General features: G+C 42.4%; 1 long non-coding RNA gene across 1 annotated transcript; it reads left to right on the top strand.

The window, feature by feature from the left end:
* The first annotated feature begins 2 nt into the window (after positions 1 to 2).
* Positions 3 to 21,679, top strand: LOC138672212 (uncharacterized). Its single transcript, XR_011319643.1, has 3 exons — positions 3 to 60; positions 21,130 to 21,253; positions 21,441 to 21,679. It is a non-coding gene; the product is annotated as an uncharacterized lncRNA (long non-coding RNA).
* Positions 21,680 to 24,997: the final 3,318 nt, after the last annotated feature.

Here is a 24,997-nt window from a genome sequence, read left to right as displayed (position 1 = left end):
ATGCTTCTTAACTGAGCGGAGTTTCCTAGAACACTGCCAGACATACATTCATCTTCTAAGGTTTGTGCTTAGTGCTCTCTGTGCTTTGCATTCTATATGTTTGATCTGTTGCCTGACCTATGACTTTGTTCTGACTACCTGCCTGTTTAACCCCTTTAGCTGACCTCGGAACGTTACCTGACTGCTTTTGTCTCTTCCTTCTGTTCATGATGTACTCTCCTGGCTTCTGACCTTGGACTCCTTGACCACTCTGACTCACAGCTTGGCCTTGAGAAGTGACTAGCGTCACACTTGCTATTTTGTTTTTGTACTGTGACAGAAAACCTAATTTCTCTGATTATATACTGATTAGAACATTAAATAATGTAGATAAATCATTCAATGACAAACAATAAAAAAAATACCGCTTAAATAAAAAATAAAAAATGAGTGCAAAAACCCACGTGCCTGATGAAAAATTTCTAACAACATAATTGAATTCAGGAGATGAAATACTACTAGAATCCCCATTAAATATTCTTGTTAAAAAATAATGCTGACCAGTATTACACAGAGTAAATTTTCATCTTTTCCACTCATTAATGAGTAGGCCTTCTCTCTCTATCTTAAAAGAAATAAAATACATCATAAAGTTTGAAAAAAAACAGATCCGGAGACTGATGCCGCCAGATCCATTTTTTTTCGCATAGACTTGTATTAGTGACGGATTGCGACAGATGGCCTCACGTTTCATTCGTTGTTTGTCGGATCCGTCAAAAATTGTTTGTCTGGCGGCCGGAGACAATGGACAAAGTAACTTTTTTGTGTACGTCGAAAAAACGGACAGCAATGGATCCATCGCCGCCCGTCGTTTGCTAGAATGGAAGTGGAGCACCCTGTCAGGGCAAGGGGGTTACTTGGTACCGGGTCCTGCGGTTCACAGGGGGATGTCATGGTGGCTGACCCGGTCCGTGGCCCTGGGACGTCCGTATAAAAGGGAAAGGTCTTTAAAGGGATAATGTTTATGTTTTTGTGACGCCACCTGTGGTATTCGGTCAGGGTGACTGATGCTGCTTTAAGGGGTCCACTGGGGGTGATGTTATGGCAGCTAGATGCTATACCTTCCCACAGATAAAGTATATCCCCAGGGCTTCCCAGTATGTAGATGGTAGAAAGGTGAGAGGTGCAGTGAAGAATGAGAAAACAGGATTGCAGTCTCTTTACCTTGTTTACTGTTGATTTCAGCAGCCACAGTCCAGGGCACCAGATCACAGGGTAGGTAGAGTCCAGACACTTTTGGAGGCAAGTCCAAAGTCCCCTTTGTCCAGGTGGGAATCAATAGCCTTCCCTTGCGCTGTAGTGGTGTAGTCCCTTACTGCATAAGCTTCAAATAAGGTCCTCATAGATGTGGCATTTCTCTCTCTGTCCCCTGTAGTCGGATAGCACAAAACCTGTATGACTGGTGGCTTGAGGGTGTTTATAAGAACTCTAGCATGCCCCTGCCTCTGAGGGGTGCCACCGTGCCTCCTGGGTGTAGGTACGGACGGGTAACATGTAAATAGCTGTCCTGCCGGTCTCTGAAGTAAGGCATAGAGGTCCTTACTACCTCGGTGTTCCGGCTACTGGCGTTCTGCGCCTCAGAAGGAGGCAGCCTGTTCGGGGCTGGTCCCCTTCTGGTATGCTTTCCTTTGCCTTCCTTCACGCTCGCTGCTATACAATTCTGCCTTCAAAATTTCTCTTTCTGGGAGCTGCAGCTCTTAGGGCATGCACAGCTCCGTGGACCCTCTGTCCTCCTCAGACAGATGTTTGGAACTTTCTAACTTTCCCTACAGACTACCAGTTATATATATATGGGGAGTCACCTAGTAAATAGGATCAAAAGCTCCCCCTGTGGCCTGGAGTATGAATGTGTTACATGTTTGTGATACCTGGATGCAGTTATCCTTCCTTGCCTCCAAACATAGCATCACTCTCCCCGGGAGGAAAGCAATACCACTGTGACGACCAGGACCCTGGGGTGCCACAGAGCCTATGGCAGCGTGGCAGCGGATCCTTCAAATGATGGGATCCGGCAGTGTTTTTTTTTTTTTTTAACTGAGCATGCTCCGATCCAATTAGCCAGATCCGCTAGTCGGATCCGTCCAAAAAACGGATCCGTCGCATCAGTTTCTCACAATCTGCAATGGATCCGTCGATCTGTTGAGCCAATGGATTGTGACTGAGGGCAAAAAACTGATGTGTGAAAGGGGCCTAAGTCAACCAGGACCTGACTGTCAATCAGTATAACATCATTCGTGACGACTCATCAAAAGAGCAGCGCTCAAGAGAAGAACTGCTCCAACAGCAAGGACTGTTGTATCCAGGAGTAGTCATGTGAGCACTAATAGCAGGAGGAGATCAGGTGACTTGAGGAGAGGCAGGTAGTTAGCCACTACTTGCCCATTGGTGCACATCTGTATAGGGTGTAAAGCTGCAGTAGCATCGTATGCAGTGAAGAAGCAGTGACCCACAAATTCAAACACAAAAAGTCTCTTTTAATGTGTTTCTTCACAGCATTAAAGTCCAATTCACATAAATGCATATAACTTCAGTGGATATTATCAGTGACCAGTTTACACCAGTTCAAAGCAATACATATCACATGGCTTTAGATTTGCAGTCCCTAAACAGGCCAGACTTCCCTTGTCCAGTTTCCCTGGGCGACCGCACGCCATCTCACAGTCTCTATACGTCTCCATACACACAGCCTCATATATTGCAGACACTACACACGCCTGCCCTCCTTCGACTAGTTCTCGTGGGTGTCCTGCATCGCTGTATCACAGTCTCTTTACAGACTCTTTACTCACACAGTCGTACACAGTTCAGGATATCCTCCGGATAGCAGCCGGGCACCATATCCACCTGTTTGCAATCGTTGCACATGCTAGTCCTCTTTCGGGTACAGGACATCCACCTCCGGGCACAGGACTGTCCACATCCGACTCATTCGGGCACAGGACATCCACCTCCAGGCACAGGACTGTCCACATCCGACTCCTATGGGCACAGGACACCCACCTCCGGGCAGAGGACTGTCCACATCTGACTCCTACGGGCACAGGACATCCACCTCTGGGCACAGGACTGTCCACATCCGAGACCAGTACCATGGACGACTTGCATCTCTGTGTATGCTGTGGGTGCCAGGCTATTCAGCTGCCCTGGGTGCTGGCTCTGCTGGCCTCCATGCACTCTGCAGACCAGCACACACCAGACTGACACTGACGTGCACCTCGCACACCTGGCCAGACACCTGACACACCCATACCCCTTACTGCAGGGTTTTTAAACACACACAAACCTGTGGCCTTCAGCCACCTGGAAAACCCGGACCGGAGATCCGTGACTCTCATGCACACCTATGGACTTCATCCATCTGCATGCACTATCTGGGGAGAACAAACAGCGCCCCCTAGCTGTATCAGAGGCCACAGCCCCACAAGGGGAATATAGTCCATACAACCCCTTCAAATGCTGTGCTAAATATTCCCTCCCCCCAGCCTTTCCATTGTCAGAAACTTAGGAAAAGCAAGTAAAGAATGTACAATTGTCACTGATATGTGTGAGACTCATGCTTTATATTACTAATTTTAATTATTAAAAAGCTGTGTGCATGAAATAAGCACATATGACATTTAGGATGGTTATTGGAGCTCAGAAGGTATTAGTGGTCTCATGAATTAATCTTCTGTTTTATCACTGATTAAGCTTTTCAGACATTCCATGATAGGAAACATTATCCCCTGTATCTCGCTGAGATCCTGCAAATCACAATCTAAGTAATGTAAGTTCAGAAGCTAAATTACCTATATAAACCTATAGCATATTTTCACCCATGAGAGTGCATTTTTGTAAGAACTTTATGCATTCCCATTATTGGATCCATTTTTGAAAACCTCCATGTGTGTTATGTGTATATTTTATACTCGCCAATATTTACATCACTACATAGGAATCAGCACCCGCATAGTTCTGTACTCTGCATGTAAAATCATTTAATTTATGTTGAGACTGTTGATAGAGCACTATTTGTAGAACATTTCAGGCATACGTTCCAATGTGCACTAAATATTTTGTGCTCTTGCCAAAGAAATCCATTGTCCGACAGCAGAAGCTGGGATGGAAATCTGTCCGGACTAAATAAATATTTGTGTTGTCTTTGATTTGCTGCATGCGGTAAACAATACAACATACAAATATAACTCTGATTACATGACTCACAAATTCCACCCACATTGAATGACAGACTTCAATGGTAAATATAGAAAATGTTGCAACTAACAAACTTGGCTGCGACGTCTCTAGTGGCCACTTGACCTTCGGCCCTCTAATCCTTTGGAAATGGAATGCATTCACAACATTTCAAGTACTTTTTGGGCAAGTTGTAGTGCAAACAGGACACGCAGTAATCAGCGGTGATACCTTTGCCTTGAAGTCATAACAGAGCACCAAGGAAGCAAATTGATGTTTCCCTTTTATAGACTTTCTTCTGACACTCTCTGTATAATATTAAGCCCTCCATACACAATGGATATTCGGCCAAACAATGATTTGGCTGATTGTTATGCTGACAACTATCTTCCCCGATTTAGTCAGACTCCTCACACTACGGCTTATGTCTAAGGCCCCTTTCACACATCAGTTTTTTGCCGTCAGTCACAAACCAGTGGCTCGACGGATCGACGGATTCGTCGTAGATTGTGAAAAACGGATAAAACGGATCTGTCGCAATAGGTTTTCATCCGTTTCTTCCATTTTTTTTATCCGTTTTATGATGGATCCGTTTTTAAAAAAATGCCCAATGGGAGGCTACCAAACATTATTGGCTAATGAAAACCTATATGAACAGTGTTTCTACAGCCCATCTTTGACAGGTTGTAGAGCAAGTGGCAAAAATGGAAGATGTGATCGCGAACATTGTGAAGATCTATGTGGATTGTACTTTTGAAGCGAATCGTTTGGAAGCGATTGTTCTTGAGAAAGACAGCGCATCATGCGTCTGCGCTGGTGTCGTTTTTGGATCCACCCAATCACTGCACTGAGAATGACACGTTGGGTGTATTCTACATTATACAAGGAGATCAGAGGAAACCCCGAGAAGTTTTTTAACTATGTTCAGATGAAAGCCGAGAACGTTGATTTTTTTGGTTGCACGTATTGGACACCTCATCCATAGAAATGACACGTATTGCCGCTTCTCAGTTTCACTGGCGGAGTTTTTGATGGTAACTCTTTGGTAAGCCATTTTTATTGTATCTCCTATTGTTAAAGCAGACTTATAACTGTAATGATGTTGCTGGTATTTTCTAGTAATTATTGCCTTGCCTTTTTTCACAGATTCCTTGCAACTAGCGAATCCCTTTCCTCACTCCATTTCCAGTTCCGACATAGGATTTCCACCATATCGGGGATTCTTAACACACCTGACGTGCATTGTGGGACTATTTACATGAGGAATATACAGGTCCTTCTCAAAAAATTAGCATATAGTGTTAAATTTCATTATTTACCATAATGTAATGATTACAATTAAACTTTCATATATTATAGATTCATTATCCACCAACTGAAATTTGTCAGGTCTTTTATTGTTTTAATACTGATGATTTTGGCATACAACTCCTGATAACCCAAAAAACCTGTCTCAATAAATTAGCATATTTCACCCATCCAATCAAATAAAAGTGTTTTTTAATAACAAACAAAAAAACCATCAAATAATAATGTTCAGTTATGCACTCAATACTTGGTTGGGAATCCTTTGGCAGAAATGACTGCTTCAATGCGGCGTGGCATGGAGGCAATCAGCCTGTGACACTGCTGAGATGTTATGGAGGCCCAGGATGCTTCAATAGCGGCCTTAAGCTCATCCAGAGTGTTGGGTCTTGCGTCTCTCAACTTTCTCTTCACAATATCCCACAGATTCTCTATGGGGTTCAGGTCAGGAGAGTTGGCAGGCCAATTGAGCACAGTAATACCATGGTCAGTAAACCATTTACCAGTGGTTTTGGCACTGTGAGCAGGTGCCAGGTCGTGCTGAAAAATGAAATCTTCATCTCCATAAAGCATTTCAGCCGATGGAAGCATGAAGTGCTCCAAAATCTCCTGATAGCTAGCTGCATTGACCCTGCCCTTGATGAAACACAGTGGACCAACACCAGCAGCTGACATGGCACCCCACACCATCACTGACTGTGGGTACTTGACACTGGACTTCAGGCATTTTGGCATTTCCTTCTCCCCAGTCTTCCTCCAGACTCTGGCACCTTGATTTCCGAATGACATGCAAAATTTGCTTTCATCAGAAAAAAGTACTTGGGACCACTTAGCAACAGTCCAGTGCTGCTTCTCTGTAGCCCAGGTCAGGCGCCTCTGCCGCTGTTTATGGTTCAAAAGTGGCTTTACCTGGGGAATGCGGCACCTGTAGCCCATTTCCTGCACACGCCTGTGCACGGTGGCTCTGGATGTTTCCACACCAGACTCAGTCCACAATCTTCCTCAGGGTCCGGTCTCCTCTTCTCGTTGTACAGCGTTTTCTGCCACATTGTTTCCTTCCAACAGACTTACCATTGAGGTGCCTTGATACAGCACTCTGGGAACAGCCTATTTGTTGAGAAATTTCTTTCTGGGTCTTACCCTCTTGCTTGAGGGTGTCAATGATGGCCTTCTTGACATCTGTCAGGTCGCTAGTCTTACCCATGATGGGGGTTTTGAGTAATGAACCAGGCAGGGAGTTTATAAAAGCCTCAGGTATCTTTTGCATGTGTTTAGAGTTAATTAGTTGATTCAGAAGATTAGGGTAATAGGTCGTTTAGAGAACCTTTTCTTGATATGCTAATTTATTGAGACAGGTTTTTTGGGTTATCCGGAGTTGTATGCCAAAATCATCAGTATTAAAACAATAAAAGACCTGACAAATTTCAGTTGGTGGATAATGAATCTATAATATATGAAAGTTTAATTGTAATCATTACATTATGGTAAATAATGAAATTTAACACTATATGCTAATTTTTTGAGAAGGACCTGTATCCCACATCCCACAACGGAGAGTTGGCTGGACATTGCAGTGCAGTGGACGGGAAACATATTCGTATTGGTAAACCTGCTGCATCTGGCTCTGAATATTTCAATTACAATAAATATTTCTCCATCTTGCTCATGGCCATTGCAGATGCACAATACAAGTTTATAGTGGTTGATATTGGGGCCTATGGCCGCTCCAATGACTCTCAGATTTTTAAATTGTCTGCAATGGGGCGTCATTTATATGGAAACAGCTTCCAATTTCCACCACCGCTTCCTGAAACCTCTGTGCCACCAATGCCGTTTGTATATGTTGGAGATGAAAACTTCCAACTCTCGGAACACCTGCTGAAGCCATACGCAAGTAGTGGCTTGACGCCAACAAAAAGAGTTTTTAATTACCGCTTAACATGAGCGCAAAAAATGGTTGAGTGTGCTTTTGGCATCACATTCAAATGGTGAGTTCTGTTGACCGCTATTAACCTGAAGACTGACGCTGTGGATGAGTTGGTGAAAGCTTATGTGGTCCTGCACAATTTCATAATATGCAATGAACAGATTGCCATGGATGACAACTTCATTGAAACCTCCTTGTAAGATTATCATAATATTACTTTTTGAAGTCCTGTGGCAGTTTCAAGAATGAGGAACAAATTTGCAGAGTACTTTATTTCGCCTCAAGGAACAGTAGACTGGCAGGATGAGATTGTTTGATAGCTTTGTCTTTTGATATAATATATGTTTGAGTACTAAAATTATTGCAGTTTTCATATTTGTGATAACACCATGACTTTTTTCTATTAGCCAAAGTATTGGACCTTGTTATCCAAAGTATTGGACCTTGTTACCCAAAGTATTTTACCTTATCGTTAAATAAATGAAAGACAGTAAAGTTTTAAAAAAATATATATATATTTTTATTTCTTACAAAATTATAAATTAACGTAGTGTGGGCTGGAGATAGTACTGGAGGGGCTAACAGATTGGACCACTTCGACAGTGGGAGTATGGAGAGTGGATTGTGGTGTTGACGGATCGGAAACAAGGTGAAGGGGTGGAGAAACCAAGAGGATGGGTGGACAAAAAAACGGGAGTAGGGATGGGATTTCATAAGCTTTGATGGGTGGAGTGGAGGGATTGGGAGACAGAAGAGGTGGTGGGTGGAGAAGAGGGTTGTGTTTGGGGCATGATAGGTGTGGAAGGAGACTGGTGGTAGTGGGTAGGGAGTACATGATGGGCAGGGAGTGGATGCACAGATGCTGTGGTTGGGAACTGGTATGGGGCAGGAAGGTGGAACAGGGCAGGAAGGTAGTATTGTACAGAAGGGAAAGTGGCTGGAGGGGGGGCAGGTGCGGGACGATCTACCAGGGCGGGTGGAGGGGCTTGGGCACTAACCTGCGCTAGAGCTTGCATTACATGCATCTGCTGGCCAGGAGATAGCTTGTCTATGCGCTCCACTACTGCCTGGAAAAAGGAATGATTAGGGGATTTACTTGCATCTAATTGCATCCTATCCAGACGCATGCTCAATTCAAGTATACTGTTGTTCATGAGGTTGAATCCAGCAGTGATTTGCTCAGACAACAGTTCCAGCGAGTTCTGGAAGGATACATTTAGATGCAAGAACTCAGGCGCATAGCTCTTTTCCTGACCCCTCTGGTGCTGCCGCCCAGAACCCAAAGGTGTTCTATTGGCAGCAGCAGTGTCAGAGGGGTGGGGTAAAGGAAAAGCTACCTCCACCAGCAGCTTCATGTAACGAAGCCTGCCAAGATGCTCCAGCGCTGGTGGATGGGACTGAGGGACCAGATGTGAGGGAAGGCAGGGCAGGTGCAGATGGGTCAGGTCTGTCATTGTGGTCCCCGCTGGCGGACTCCTGTGGGATTGCTCCAGAAGGGTTCAACTCTGCAGGCTCCCGAGTACTGCAGATGGTGCTGTGGTACAAAGAAAAAAAAAAAATTAATATATTGCTATTGCTTGGCCCTTGGCTAAGACCAAAAAAAACGGTTGCACATGTAAACATTTTTACTTAGTAAATGGGGTGGGGAATACTTACCTTCTGCTCACCATAGTCGACCGGAGGAAAGACAGAACTTGTACTTCGAGCTCCTGCATTCTCCCAATCCACTCGGGGCATGCATCTCCTTGTTGAACTCCTTCTTGAAGCGATCCCTGAGTGACCACCACCGCTTGATAACTCTGTCCCCTGTAAAGTGAAAGCATAAATTGGTTAGTATACAACACATTATATCCAGTAACATAAGTCACTGAACTGTGAACACTTACACGCTTGATTCTAGGCCCGAACCTCAAGGTCCTCCTAATGTTCCACAAGTTCCTGGCACACTTCCTCCCAGAGCCGATGGGTCACACCAAGATCAGCGTGGCAGCGGTCCCCCATATACCACAGCGGCTCCCGCTCTTGGACTATATCGATGAGGAGGTCGATATCTAGACCGGCTTCCTCACCGTCAGAGTCCGGAGCACGCTGTGAAGCCTAAAGGAGACAAAAAACAAAACCATTACAACATGAAGTGGAAAACTACAAAAAATAAAAATAATAATAATAAATGATGGGGACCTCCCCGACGCTTATGCTGACGACCCTGAGGGGTGCTTTGAGGACCTCCACGTCGAGCCCCAGACTCGGAAATCTAAAAAACAACAAAAACAAACATTATGTGCTTGGATGTATGCTGTTGCTTATGTGTTGTGTGTACTGTGATATCTGTGATGATCTGTTTTTTTATGTGTTGTGTGTACTGTGATGTGTCTGTGATTATCTGTTTCTGCGATGCATGTAAGAAACTTACAAAATGCGAGCCCGCTCTGGGTCTTTCTCCACCCGGTCCGTCTCCTTCTGGAAGCACCTCTGATGCTGCAGCTTCCTGTTAAACAAGAAATAATACATATTGTTATGTGTGCAAAAAATGTTAACATCACCAAAAAGTAAAATAAATATATATATGTATATACCTCAGGTCGATGACGATATGAGGGAGAGACCGGCTGGCCTGGCTGTGTGGCTGGTAGGCTCTGTGGCTGGCTGGCTTGGCTCTGTGGCTGGCTGGCTGGCCTGGCTCTGTGGCTTGCTTGCTTGCTGATACATGAATGAGTGAAGCCCTACCTGGCAGGCTTTATATACCTTTCCTAATTGGGGGCTGGCCAATTGTATCCTAATTAAATAGGAGCATGCGCAGTTAAAAAAAACGGAATTTGGTACTGGATTCTGTCATTTGATCGATCCAGCGCCCATAGGCTTCCATTCGAGCAAACAACAGATGGCACCGGATCTGTCCCTATCTGAATTTTTTTCGACGTACGCAAAAAACGTTACTTTGTCCGTCGTCTCCGGCCGCCGGACAAACAATTTTCAACGGATCCAGCGAACAACAGATGAAACATGAGGCCATCTGTCGCAATCCATCGCTAATACTAGTCTATGAGAAAAAAACGGATCCAGTGGCATCAGTCGATCAATCAATTTTTTTCAAAATTTGACGGATTGTGACTTAGCAAAAAACTGATGTGTGAAAGTGGCTTTGGCTTAGAGAACAAAAGATTTTGGGAGTCTGAAATTTTAACCTTCCCAGATCGTTACCTCACCCTCATTATCTGGGGGAGAATCAGTAGGACCCCATACACATTAAACTGTTGTTTGAACCCGCCGATATTATTGGGTTCAGCCGACATTAGTGAAATGTGAACCAGGGCCTTTCCTTTACACTTGTACAAACTTTTTTTTTCTATTTGTGTTTGCAAGTCATTTCCTTCTGAGAATAACAGGACCCCAGCCGATCAACAAGGTAAGGAATGTAACCTGATGATATTTAAGAATGTGGATGTGAATAGCCTCTTGTGGTTAGATCCTTCTCTCTATCCAATTACTTGAGCAAAGTGATAGATATCATCATATAGTCTCATTAACTTTATAATGTATATTATCTTAAAAATACTGTGTATGCCATGATTACACAATGCTTACACTATCTAATTCAAACGAATATGATATATGACACTTACTAAAACTAAAAGTTATTCTACATCTGCTCCGGTGACACAAATAAACAGAAATATGATTTTTTTCAAAGTATTCACCAGTAAAAAATATCTAAATGGTTTAAATGGTCAAGAGATTTTGCATAATGAAAATAAATATAGGTAACATTGTAATAGAGAAATATGCTTAGTTTTCACTTATGAGACACTTTTTCTCAACTCATTAGTCATTCTGAAAAATTGCTAAAATTCATCTTGGTCAAAGCAAGACAGACACCCAGTTCACTGAGGGATCAGATTACAGCTGCCTAATGAAGTCTAAAGAGACAGGAGAAAGAGGAAGGATCAGAGTAAGAAGCAAAGAGAGGAACAGGCATAAATGGACCTGAAATGCTGCTTTCTAGTAAGTGTTTATTTGACCCCAGAGCTGATTTCACAGCTATTTTATGCTGTATAAAATCCTCCATACTGCTTCTGAACATGTGCTGCATAAATAAAGGCAAAAATCCCTAATGTGTCTATGAACTGGGTGTGGGAGACATAATAGCAGCTAGCCCACTAAATTATACAGTGAAATGTAACAGTTTAGGCACCCCTGGTCAAAATACTGTTATTGTGAACAGTTAAGGTACCTTCACACATAACGATATCGTTAACGATATCGTTGCTTTTTGTGACGTAGCAACGATATCGTTAAGGAAATCGTTATGTGTGACAGCGACCAACGATCAGGCCCCTGCTGGGAGATTGTTGGTCGCTGAGGAAAGTCCAGAACTTTATTTCGTCGCTGGACTTCCCGCTGACATCGCTGGATCGGCGTGTGTGACACCGATCCAGCGATGTCTTCACTGGTAACCAGGGTAAACATAGGGTTACTAAGCGCAGGGCCGCGCTTAGTAACCCGATGTTTACCCTGGTTACCATCGTAAAAGTAAAAAAACAAACACTACATACTTACATTCCGCTGTCTGTCCACTCTGCTTTCCGGCCGCTGTGCTCACAGTCAGTGCAGGAAGCACAGCGCCGGGGGACAGACAGCGGCCCTGCGCTTAGTAACCCGATGTTTACCCTGGTTACCGGCATCGTTGGTCGCTGGAGAGCTGTCTGTGTGACAGCTCTCCAGCGACCAAACAGCGACGCTGCAGCGATCGACATCGTTGTCGGTATCGCTGCAGTGTCGCTTAGTGTGAAGGTACACATCTACAAACAGATACGTATATCCATATGAACACGAAAATAGAAATCTTAGGACCAATAGAAAAGAACTTGTAAATGGTCCTCCGTATTCAGCAATATTTATATGGCCATGTGTTGCAACCATATATACATCAAATAGTAACAATACCGATTACCAATATATAGAAAGGGAACAATCTCACCTCATATTCTTTGTTCATCAAGTAGAGATTTGTATCTCTGTGATATTAGTTAGTAGTTTTTGTTCACTTCGGCTGCACATGTTTTAGTGTAACTACTGAGTCTGTTCCTCAGCTTTTAGGATTATTATTAAAAGTAAAATTTTAACTTATTGGTCCCACCCTGCTTGATTTATACCTCAAAAGGTGCAAGCTGAAGGTTTTACAATGGCATTCACAGTCCCCTGATGTGAACATCATTGAAAATCTGTGGCTAGACCTCAAAATAGCAGTGCATGCAAGACGACACTGGAATCTCAGAAACTGGAAGAATATGCCAAGGCAGAATGGATGAAAATCCCTCAAAAAAGAATTGAAAGTCTCTTGTCTGGCTACAAAAAGCATTTACAAGCTGTGATACTTCCAAAAAGTGATGCTACTAAGTACTAACAATGCAGGGTGCTCAAACTTTTGTATCGGCCCATTTTCATTTTTGTAATTTTTAAAAATGTACAAAATGGCAATATATATGTATTTTTTTGCCTAAAATACAAAGGAAATGTGTCATTTATAACTTTAGCCCTTTTAGAGATCATTTCAACCTACTGAACAGCCGTACAGCCAGCCCTTCCCTCTCCTAGTGTATCCTCACCCACCCCCTGCAGACTGTGAGCCCTCGCGGGCAGGGTCCTCCCTCCTTATGTACTCGTGTGCCTTGTTATCTGCTCATGTTTAATGTATTTGTCTATATTTGCCCCGTATTCACATGTAAAGCGCCATGGAATAAATGGCGCTATAAAAATGTATAATAATAATAATAATAATAATTTCATCTTCAACTTTCTTAACAGTTCACAATAACAGTAATTTTGACCAGGGGTGCCCAAACGTTTACATGCTACTATAGATCACTGAAAATTAGAGTGTACATAGGGGAAAACTGGTGAAAAATACAGGATACAAATCACTTAATACTAGAAAGTTTATTCTTAAAAGTTACCTGAAACGACCTCCCTGAAAAGTACTTTGCTTATCTAACTTTTCATTTTTAGTTTCTCTTCAATATTACCACTTAAAAGGATTGTCCATTATTATGATACTGATGAACTATATGACTGCAAGCACCCCCACTGATTAGCTGTTAGCAGGTCCCAAAACAGCTGAGGAAGACAATGTGTGGATCCCACACCTATAAGTGCTTCTCACTAAATTAGAATATCATCAAAAAGTTATTTTATTTCAGGTCTTCAATATAAAAAGTGAAACCCGTATATTTTATAGAGTCATTACGAACAGAGTGATCTATTTCAAGTGTTCATTTCTGTTAATGTTGATGATTATGGCTTACAGCCAATGAAAATCCAAAAGTTAATATCTCAGTAAATTAGAATGCTTTATAACACCAGCTTGAAAATTTATTTTAAAATTCGAAATGTTGGCCCACTGAAATTGTATTTTCAGTGAAAATACACTCAATACTTGGTTGTGGCTCCATTTTTTCATCAATTACTGCATCAATGCGGCGTGGCATAGAGGCGATCAGCCTGTGGCACTGCTGAGGTGTTATGGAAGCCCAGCAGCCTTCAGCTTGTCTGCATTGTTGGGTCTGGTGTCTCTCATCTTCCTCTTGACAATACCCCATAGATTCTCTGTGGGGTTAGAGTAAGGCGAGTTTTCTGGCCAATCAAGCACAGTGATACTGTTGTTTTTAAACCAGCTATTGGTACTTTTGGCAATGTGGACAGGTACCAAGTCCTGCTGGAGAATGAAATTTCATTCTTAAAAAAGCTTGTCAGCAGAGGAAAGCATGAAGTGCTCTAAAATTTCCAGGTAGACGGCTGCACTGACTTTGGTCTTGATAAAACACAGTGAACCTACACCAGCAGATGACATGGCTCCCCAAACTATCACTGATTGTGGAAAACTCACACTAGACCTCAAGTAGCTTGGATTGTTGCCTCTGAACTCTTCCTCCAGACGCTGGAACCTTGATTTCCAAATGAAACGCAACATTTTCTTTCATCTGAAAACAACACCTTGGACCACTGAGCAACAGACCAGTTCTTTTTCTCCTTGGCCCAGGTAAGACGCTTCTGGCGTTGTCTATTGATCATGAGTGGATTGACACAAGGAATGCGAAACTTGTAGCCCATGTTATGGATACATCTGTGTGTGATGGCTCTTGAAGCATTGACTTCACTCCTTGTGAATCTCCCCCAAATTGTCAATGACTGCCTTTTGGACATCTGTCAAGTCAGCAGTCTTTCCCATGATTGTGGAGCCTACTGAAACAGACTAAACAGAATATGGGACCTTTTTAAACACTTAGGAAGCCTTTGCAGGTGGTTTTTGCTAATTATTCTAATTTACTGAGATAAAGTCTTTTGGGTTTCCATTGGCTGTAAGCCATAATCATTAACAGAAATAAACAGATAGATCACTCTGTTTGTAATGACTCTATATTATTATTATTATTTATTTATATAGCACCATTAATTCCATGGTGCTGTACATGAGAAGGGGTTACATCAAAATACAAATATTACTTACAGTAAACAAAACTAACAATAACAGACTGATACAGAGGGAAGAGAACCCTGCCCTTGCGTGCTTACATTCTACAGGATTATGGGGAAGGAGACAGTAGGTTGAGGGTTGCAGTAGCTCTGATGGTGTTGAGGTGGCCATGTGGTCACTACAGGTTGTAAGCTTCTTTGAAAAGGTGGGTTTTCAGGTTTCTTTTGAAGGATCCATATGTGGTGGATAACCGGATGTGTTGGGTCACATAATTCCAGAGGATGGGGGATATTCGGGAGAAGTCTTGGAGGCGATTGGGTGAGGAGCGAATATGCGTGGAGGAGAGAAGGAGGTCTTGGGAGGACTGGTGATTACGTGAGGGAAGATATTGAGAGATTAGTTTGGAAATATACGGAGGAGAAAGGTTATAGATGGCTTTGTAGGTCAGTGATAGTAGTTTAAACTGGATAAGCTGGGAAATTGGGAGCCAGTGAAGGGATTTGCAAAGAGGGGAAGCAGAAGTATTAATTAGTCGGACAGCAGAGTTAACGACAGACTGGAGGGGTGCGAGAGTATTAGAAGGTAGGCCACAGAGGAGTATGTTGCAGTAGTTGAGGTGGGAGATGATTAGGGCATGCACAAGCATTTTGGTAAAGTGAGGGTGAGGAAAGGACAGATTCTGGAAATATTTTTGAGCTGGAGGTGACAGGAGGTGGCGAGAGCTTGGAAGTGTGGTTTGAAGGACAGGGCAGAATCCAGGGTTACTCCGAGGCAGCGGGTTTTGGGGATAGGGGAAAGTGTGATTTCATTTATTTTGATAGATAGGTCAGGTAGGGAAGATATGCGAGATGGAGGAAAGATAATTAGTTCAGATTTGTCCACATTGAGCTTGAGGAAGCAAGAGGAGAAGAAGGAGGATATGGCTGATAGACACTCTGGGATTCTGGAGAGCAGAGAGGTGACATCTGGGCCGGAGAAGTAGATCTGAGTGTCTCTATATAATATATGAGTTTCACTTTTTGTATTGAAGAACTGAAATGAATTAACTTTTTGGTGATCTAATTTAGTGAGAAGCACTTGTATATACACTGTTTAATAACAGTTCTTGGGTACCACAACTCAGTTTCCATTCACTTTAGTAGGAGCTAAGCTGCTGTACACAAGACTGCCCATTACACAGTGTATTAGTCTGTGTCATTCTGACACCATACACTGTAGACTTTCACCAGTTGTGAGACCTGCTAACAGCTGACCAGTAAAGGTGTTTGCTGTTCAACCTTCACCAATCTGATATTGATATCCTATAGATAGCCCATCAATATTTTCCTGGTAAAGACTTTGCCATAAATATCCACCTTCGTAATAAATACTATTTGTACTCGTACACTTAAATAGTTGGCCCAGTTTTTCACTTGTAGTAGCAGAAATATGTGCTACAGAGCTTCTCTCACAACTGTAGGATGAAAAGTTGCAATGAAAGGACCTTTTAGAATTATGAAGCAGAGTCTTCCATTCATTACACGCACAAAGAATTTGTACTATCTCAAATGCTCTCTCTTTGCTAAACTCTGTTATCCTTCAGAGGATAAGTGCAATACATTTTTGCAGAGTATTTAGAGCTCTGTATTAGAGTTGAGCGAATATGGTCGGAATCGGTCGCTGAATCTGAATTTGTCATATTTGTGCCATATTGGTACCCTATTCGTCCCACGTTTATGTTTGATGATCGGTTCCAGACATATTCTCTCATTTCTACTTCCATTGACTCCAATGGCGTTTGGCGAATTTTACAAATACAATATTCGCCGGCGAACGTATTCTGAACAGAATATTGATTAATTCAATTATTGTTTTTCTCTTTGAGTTTCACTTCTGGTTTTGGCATACAAATACTGATGAAATACTGATCAAAAATACTTATGTGTGAATGAGACCTGAGATCTTATACTAGTAGACTGTTTTATTGTCTTGCCAATTAAAGGGACTCTGTCACCTGAATTTGGCGGGACTGGTTTTGGGTCATATGGGCGGAGTTTTCGGGTGTTTGATTCACCCTTTCCTTACCCGCTGGCGGCATGCTGGCTGCAATATTGGATTGAAGCTCATTCTCTGTCCTCCGTAGTACATGCCTGCACAGTGCAATCTTGCCTTGTGCAGGCGTGTACTATGGAGGACAGAGAATGAACTTCAATCCAATATTGCAGCCAGCATGCAGCCAGCGGGTAAGGAAAGGGTGAATCAAACACCCAAAAACCCCACCCATATGACCCAAAACTGGTCCCGCCAAATTCAGGTGACAGGTTCCCTTTAACTACATATCACAGATCACATTTAGTAAGCTTCACCTCTGAATTCACAAGCAGTAGCAATTGGATGTTTAAACTATGAAAATCCTAAATTATTTAAAGAAAAGCAGATGAGTTCTATAAATAACAGGTATTAAATTTTTTTTAATATAAATTCATATAAGCTGAATAATGTGATGTGTTGTTATTGCTTTTTCTTGACCAATGTGTAGTCTACACTCATTCTCTTTGTTACTAAAAAAGATGCAATGAGGCTGTTTTTCCCCAGATCCAAGGATATTCTTTAAAGCAAATTGATCTTTTCTGGATTCAATCATACCTTTTGTTATTTTGATATTTTACCTTGTATATGGAAACAGATGCTCACAAGTAATCATTACTTATTAGTAACACTTTAACAGAACCACTTTTTGTATTTTACCTTATTATTTCTGCAATGAGATACAAAAACAAATCTCAATCAATTCAACTGAATGTATTAATATTCCACTTACTGTTGTGTCTTCTCTTCTGTTGTGGATCTGCTCGCCCAAAGAACTGTGTAATGCTGGGACTGGATTCCGCAGGTCATTATATACTAGTGACTCCAAAAATAGACACCACTAATAGATGTTATATAGATTCTCATTTTTTACAGACTGGTCATGAAAAGTAGATGGGTGTAATTGGAACTGTCTCATAGCAGAACCTTCTCCAGGATTAGATATAGCTAAGCTTTCATCATTCCAGGGCAGAAATTCAGTTTCTAACACTACCTAAATAACCAGGCCAAGGCAGCATGGCACTATGTTGTCACCACTGGCACCCAGAATTTGTCCATAGATATTCCGTTATTGTATGAAAGAGAAATTATAACATCAGTAAAATAACATTATATCAAGTCTCCCGTTCACATAATAATTAACAATTGTTGAGCCCAAGCTTTAAAGGTTGGGCAGATGGTCCTTTGTGGCCAGGCCAGTAGCGTAGCTACCGGGGGCGAGAGGGTCTGCCTATGGGGGCTTCCTTATACTACAGAGTCTGCCTATGGGGGCTTTCTTATACTACAGAGTCTGCCTATGGGGACTGCCGTATACTACAGAGTCTGCCTATGGGGCCTGCCTTATACTACAGAGTCTGCCTATGGAGGCTTCTTATAATACAGAGTCTGCCTATGGATGCCTCCTTATACTACAGAGTCTGCCTATGGGGGATTCCTTATACTACAGAGTCTGCATATGGGGGCTTTCATTATACCACAAAGTCTGCCTATGGGGGCTGCCTTATACTACAGAGTCTGCCTATGGGGTGCTGCCTTATACGAGAGGGTCTGCCTATGGGGGGCTGCCTTATACTACAGGGTCTCCCTATGGGATACTGCTTTATACTAGAGGGTCTGCCTATGGGGGTGCATTATACAATATAGAGTAGGCCTATGGGGAGTGCGTTATACTATATGAAGGCCTATGGGGAGTGCATTATACTATATTGAGGACTATCTGGTGCATTATACTATGTGAAGGCCTATGGGGAGTGCATTATATTATATGGAGGCCTATGGGGAGTGCATTATCCTATATTGAGGACTATATGGTGCATTATACTATATGGAGGCTATCTAGGGGGCCATCATACATTGTGGAGATTACAGTGAGGGGGCCAGCATATAGTGTTGGAGCCATCAATCAGTTTGGGGATTACTAAGGGGTCAGTATACTGTGTGGGTGTTACTATACAATGAGGGGGCATTATACTATAAGAGAGCATCATACTGTGTATAGGGGAGCTGTACAGGGAGAGACTCGGGACATTATTAAATGTAAAGTGGGCACTTATTGTTATAAGGGAACTCAGGTTACTGTGACTATCAAAGGGGCACACAGAGGTCATTATTACTTTCTAGGGGGCAAAATACTGGTACTGTTTTCTAGGGCACTTGCACCCGGCATTACTATATTATAGAGGGGTGCTTTAGAATTTAGAAGGCACAGAGAACCACACAGCAGGTGCAGTAATAAGGACACATAAGGCAGCAGCAGCTCAGTATTGTGATATCAGCAGGATGAGGAGTTTGTGCAGGTTGGGAATAGATGGTGATGGGCTGGAATATGAGAAGTGAAATATGTCTTTGTTGTATTCTCTGCAGCTAAGTCGTTTCTGGAAGAAGTTGTCATGTCAGTCTGGGCCATATGGAAAAGATGGGAAAAGTGAACGATTCCATCAGAAAGAATGTCAGCAGTAAGTTATTATCTGTAACTGTGCTGTGATCTCTTATATGTTCTGTAGGACTGGAATCTACCACTGACCACATGGTGGTAATATCCATGTTGATCTTTGTATAGAGATTACTTTCAGCAACATCGCTGTCATCTGCAGAGGTTCTCCTCCACTATTAGTGTGCATCACCGAGCTGTAATTAAGGTTACCTGGTTAGGGGCCCACTGAGAAGTTTTGCACCCCTGAAACCAAAACCCAAGCTAGGCCTCTGGGCCAGGCTGGACATTTCCTACAACTATAAGGAGTGGAGGTGGAAGAAACAAGGTATTTAATATACAATGTGCTCACCCCTAATTAGCCCCTGGTCCAGTTACAGACCTGCAAGTTCAATAATACAACCCAGGTTGTCCTAAAAATTTGAGCCCACAACGAGGCATATAAAAGATGGGCTACACAATGGAAAAGTGTTCGCATGTGAGGGTTTGTCGAACTGAATGTGATCCATAAACCCTTTCTACTGCCCTTAAGGAAACAGAAGAAAAACTTTAGAGGGAAACGTTTAGGTATTTCTGTTGTGTCTCCTTTTTTTTTTATTAGATAACTGTTTTACTAATTTATATGTCTCTTTAGTTTTCTCTTTTTATGCATTTTTTTGTAATTTTTTTTGTATTTTTTTTAGATTAAAGCTTAAAACTGTAATATGTTTTGTCCCTTTATGCTGTAAAGAATCAATAGCCTTCCAGAGAGTGTGTGGTTTTTGATTGTCACACTGTAGTATATATTTTGGGGACTCATCGCCCCACGTGTTTGATGAGTGGCGGCAGAATGTTGTGTATCCAATGTGTGCGGACTGTGTTGGGGTGTGATTATGCTTGCTTTGCAGCCTATAGCAGAGATTGGGTGTGAAAAAATAAATTATGTTGCGTAGTAAGAAATGTGTATGTCATATATAGAATTTGTCCCTTGTCAAAATTACTTAGATTCTTCCGTTTGCTCATTTTTCTTGCTTTCAACACATTACCTTCAAGCACTGACTGTTTTCTTGCTGCTTTATCCATCCCACGCCTTGACAGGTGTCATTGTCACAAGATGATGCTAATAATTTAACCTTTCAGCGATTTTAATGCTATGGCTGAATGTTGTGTATGCTTGACTTGCTTAATGGAGACCTCTCTTTTGCTTGTATTTGCTTTACCTGGTGTAAATGCCGCCTTTCTACTGAATCTGATGTTGTTTTTCTTTTGTTTCTGTGCCTCTCCATGACAGACATATGGCCTCGTCTTTCCAGTATATACAGTACCTCTCTTTTTTTTTATCCAAATGGGTGTGGTCCTCAGGAAGACTTCCATCAAGAACATTTGAGTATCATGCCCATTTGTATAAAAAGACTAGCATTACATAGTAGGAAGAGGGAGAATATCTCAGCAATTGAGAGGCGCAGAACACAAGAAAAGCAAAACCAGAATCAGGAGAACATCAACATTTACACCAGGTAAACACATTATTGCAAATTACCAATCTTCTTTAAATTTCTCTGTATGTACATATGAATATTAGAGTGGATCTGAATATTTCACCCCCATGATGACTGGAATACAGATGCTGCATTGGATGTAAAGCAAAGCACAGCAGATGCCTCAGCAGGTCATCATATACCAACAGCTCCCAAAATAGAAACTATTAATAGATGTTATATTTTCATTTTTTTACAGATTGGTCATGCAAAGTAGAAGCATGGAATTGGAATGGTCTTATTCCAGTACCTTCTGCAGACATACATCAAGGGCAAAAATTCAATTTGCCCCTCCAGACCTGTATCTAAATACCCAGGCTAAGGTAGATAAGCATTATGCCCTCTACAGTGCCACCCAACCCTTGTCTCTCTTTTGGTGCATTTGTATGCCTTTTTCCCTTATTTGATGCATTTTGGTGCAGATGTGTTTTTAATGTAATTTTTATCTTACAGAAAAATTTAGATTCTGCTCTTAGAAAAGTAACTGCAGTTTTTTACATTTTTTTTTAGGCTCCACACAGAAGCCTCTAGAGAACAAAAGTACTAAAACCACACATGTGAATGGCATCTTTAACCCCTTAAGCCCCGAGGGTGGTTTGCACGTTAATGACCGGGCCAATATTTACAATTCTGACCACTGTCCCTTTATGAGGTTATAACTCTGGAACGCTTCAACGGATCCAGGTGATTCTGGCACTGTTTTCACAAGACATTTTGTACTTCATGATAATGGTAAAATATCTTTGATACTACCTGCATTTATTTGTGAAAAAAAAAAGAAATTTGGCGAAAATTTTGGAAATTGCACAATTTTCCAACTTTGAATTTTTATGCCCTTAAATCACAGAGATATGTCACACAAAATACTTAATAAGTAACATTCACCACATGTCTACTTTACATCAGCACAATTTTGGAAACAATTTTTTTTTGTTAGGGAGTTATAAGTGTTAAAAGTTGACCAGCAATTTCTCATTTTTACAACAACATTTCTTTTTTAGGGACCACATCACATTTGAAGTCATTTTGAGGGGTCTATGTGATAGAAAATAACCAAGTGTAACACCATTTTAAAAACTGCACCCCTCAAGGTGCTCAAAACCACATTCAAAAATTTTATTAACCCTTCAGGTGTTTCACAGGAATTTTTGGAATGTTTAAAAAAAATAAACATTTAACTTTTTTCACAAAAAAATTAATTTAGCTCCAATTTGTTTTGTTTTACCAAGGGTACCAGAAGAAATTATACCCCAAACATTGTTGTGCAATTTGTCCTGAGTACGCTGATACCCCATATGTGGGGGTAAACCACTGTTTGGGTGCATGGCAGAGCTCGGAAGGGAAGGAGCGCCGTTTGACTTTTCAATGCAAAATTGGCTAGAATTGAGATGGGACACCATGTTGCATTGGGGAGCCCCTGATGTGCCTAAACATTGATTCCCCCCACAAGTGACACCATTTTGAAAAGTAGACTACCTAAGGAACTTATCTAGAAGTGTGGTGAGCACTTTGACCCATCAAGTGCTTCACAGAAGTTTATAATGCAGAGCCGTTAAAATAAAAAATAATATTTTCTCACAAAAATGAACTTTTTGCCCCCAATTTTTTTTCCCAAGGGTACCAGAAGAAATTGTACCCCAAACGTTGTTGTGAAATTTGTCCTGAGTACGCTGATACCCCATATGTGGGGGTAAACCACTGTTTGGGTGCATGGCAGAGCTCGGAAGGGAAGGAGCGCCATTTGACTTTTCAATGCAAAATTGGCTGGAATTGAAATGGGATGCCATGTTGCATTTGGAGAGCCCCTGATATGCCTAAACATTGAAATCCCCCACAAGTGACACCATTTTGGAAAGTATACCCCCTACGGATCTTAACTAGATGTGTTGTGAGAGCTTTGAACCCCCAAGTGTTTCACTACAGTTTATAACGTAGAGCCGTGAAAATAAAAATTCTTTTTTTTCCACAAAAATTATTTTTTAGCCCCCAGTTTTGTATTTTCCCAAGGGTAACAGGAGAAATTGGACCCCAAACGTTGTTGTGCAATTTGTCCTGAATACACTGATACCATATATGTGGGGGGTAACCATCGTTTGGGTGCATGGCAGAGCTTGGAAGGGAAGGAGCGACATTTGGAATGCAGACTTAGATGGATTGGTCTGCAGGCATCACGTTGCATTTGCAGAGCCCCTGATGTACCTAAACAGTAGAAACCCCCCACAAGTGACCCCATATTGGAAACTAGACCCCCCAAGTAACTTATCTAGATGTGTTGTGAGAACTTTGAACCCCCAAGTATATAACTACAGTTTATAACGTACAGCTGTGAAAATAAAAAATCATTTTTTTCCCACAAAAATGGTTTTTTAGCCCCCCAAATTTTTATTTTCCCAAGGGTAACAAGAGAAATAGGACCCCAAAAGTTGTTGTTCAATTTGTCCTGAGTACGCTGATACCTCATATGTTGGGGTAAACCCCTGTTTGGGTGCACAAGAGAGCTCAGAAGGGAAGGAGCACTGTTTTACTTTTTAACGCAGAATTGGCTGGAATTGAGATCGGATGCCATGTCGCGTTTGGAGAGCCCTGATGTGCATAAACAGTGGAAACCCCCAATTCTAACTGAAACCCTAAGCCAAACACACCCCTAATCCCAACCACATGCCAAACCCCAACCCTAACCACACCCCTAACTCCAACGCACCCCTAACTCTAGTCCCAACCATAACCCTAACCACACCCCTCACCCTGACACACCCCTTACCATAATCCCAACTGTAAATGTAATCCAAACCCTATCCCTAACCCTAGCCCCAACCCTAACCCTAGCCCCAACCCTAACCCTAGCCCTAACTCTAGCCCTTACCCTAGCCATATCCCTAGCCACAACCCTAACCCTAATCCTAGCCCTAACCCTAGCCCTAACTCTAATGGGAAAATAAATAAATATGGGAAATAAATACATTTTTTTAAATTTTTTAATTTTTCCCTAACTAAGAGGGTGATGAAGGGGGGTTTGATTTACTTTTATAGCATTTTTTTGGCAGATTTGTATGATTGGCAGCTGTCACACACTAAAAGACTCTTTTTATTGCAAAAAAATATTTTTTTTTGTGTTACCACATTTTGAGAGCTATAATTTTTCCATATTTTGGTCCACAGAGTCATGTGAGGTCTTGTTTTTTGCGGGACGAGTTGACATTTTTATTGGTAACATTTTTGGGCACGTGACATTTTTTGATCGCTTTTTATTCCGATTTTTTGAGGCAGTATGACCAAAAACCAGCTGTTCATGAATTTCTTTGGGGGGGGGGGCGTTTATATGCAGCGCCCCAGAGATCTGGTCGTTGCAGTAACGTCGCTCTGCCACTAAGGGGAGTGATGGTACGTCTGATGACACTAAAGGAATTCTTTGACCACGTATCACCAGCACACATTACACTTCACACTCCGGCCACTAGGGGGAGAAAAAGGCTTTATTTATTGGGCCACTCCTCACACTGGTAAAACTAGGGGTTGGATAGGAAGTTAGATCAGAAGCTGACTGGGTTGGATTCAGGCAGCACCTCGAGGCGGGGGGTTCTGCGGGGAGAAGATTCGGGGGGGTCCCTGTCGGGCGTGGGAGCCTGGCGGGTACCTGGCGAACAGAGCAGAGCGTTGCGGAGCCGCGCCTGCACTTCCTTGCGGTGGTGTCCTAGGAGGGAGACACGAAGCGAGGGATATTGTGGAACAGTGAGAGATGAGATCAGCGCAGAGGGGATCCAGTGGGAGTCGTGCCCCGAGGGCGGCGACATCCTACTGAGGCGCGTGGCCGGTGGCCGCAACGCCGAGGAGGTGTCTGACTCTGTGCCTTGCTTCAGGCTCCGCAGGACAGTTGATTGTAGGTTGGCTGTCTACCTTGGATTTCCTACGAAGACACGGGGGGCAACGCGTGGAGAGGGGCGTCTCTGGGGTCCCGGAGGAGCTCCGAGCCTTCCGGTCGTGCGGGTATGTCCTAGCCATAACATACCTGGGGGACGAGAAACTAGTAACATCTGGAACGAAATAGAAAGAAAGAGAAAGAACTAGAA

The sequence above is a fragment of the Ranitomeya imitator genome, chromosome 3 (genome assembly GCF_032444005.1).
Source record: "Ranitomeya imitator isolate aRanImi1 chromosome 3, aRanImi1.pri, whole genome shotgun sequence".
NCBI classification, from domain to species: domain Eukaryota; kingdom Metazoa; phylum Chordata; class Amphibia; order Anura; family Dendrobatidae; genus Ranitomeya; species Ranitomeya imitator.
The sequence above is the reverse complement of the archived record's forward strand: the minus strand, read 5'-3'. Positions and strand labels throughout refer to the sequence as shown.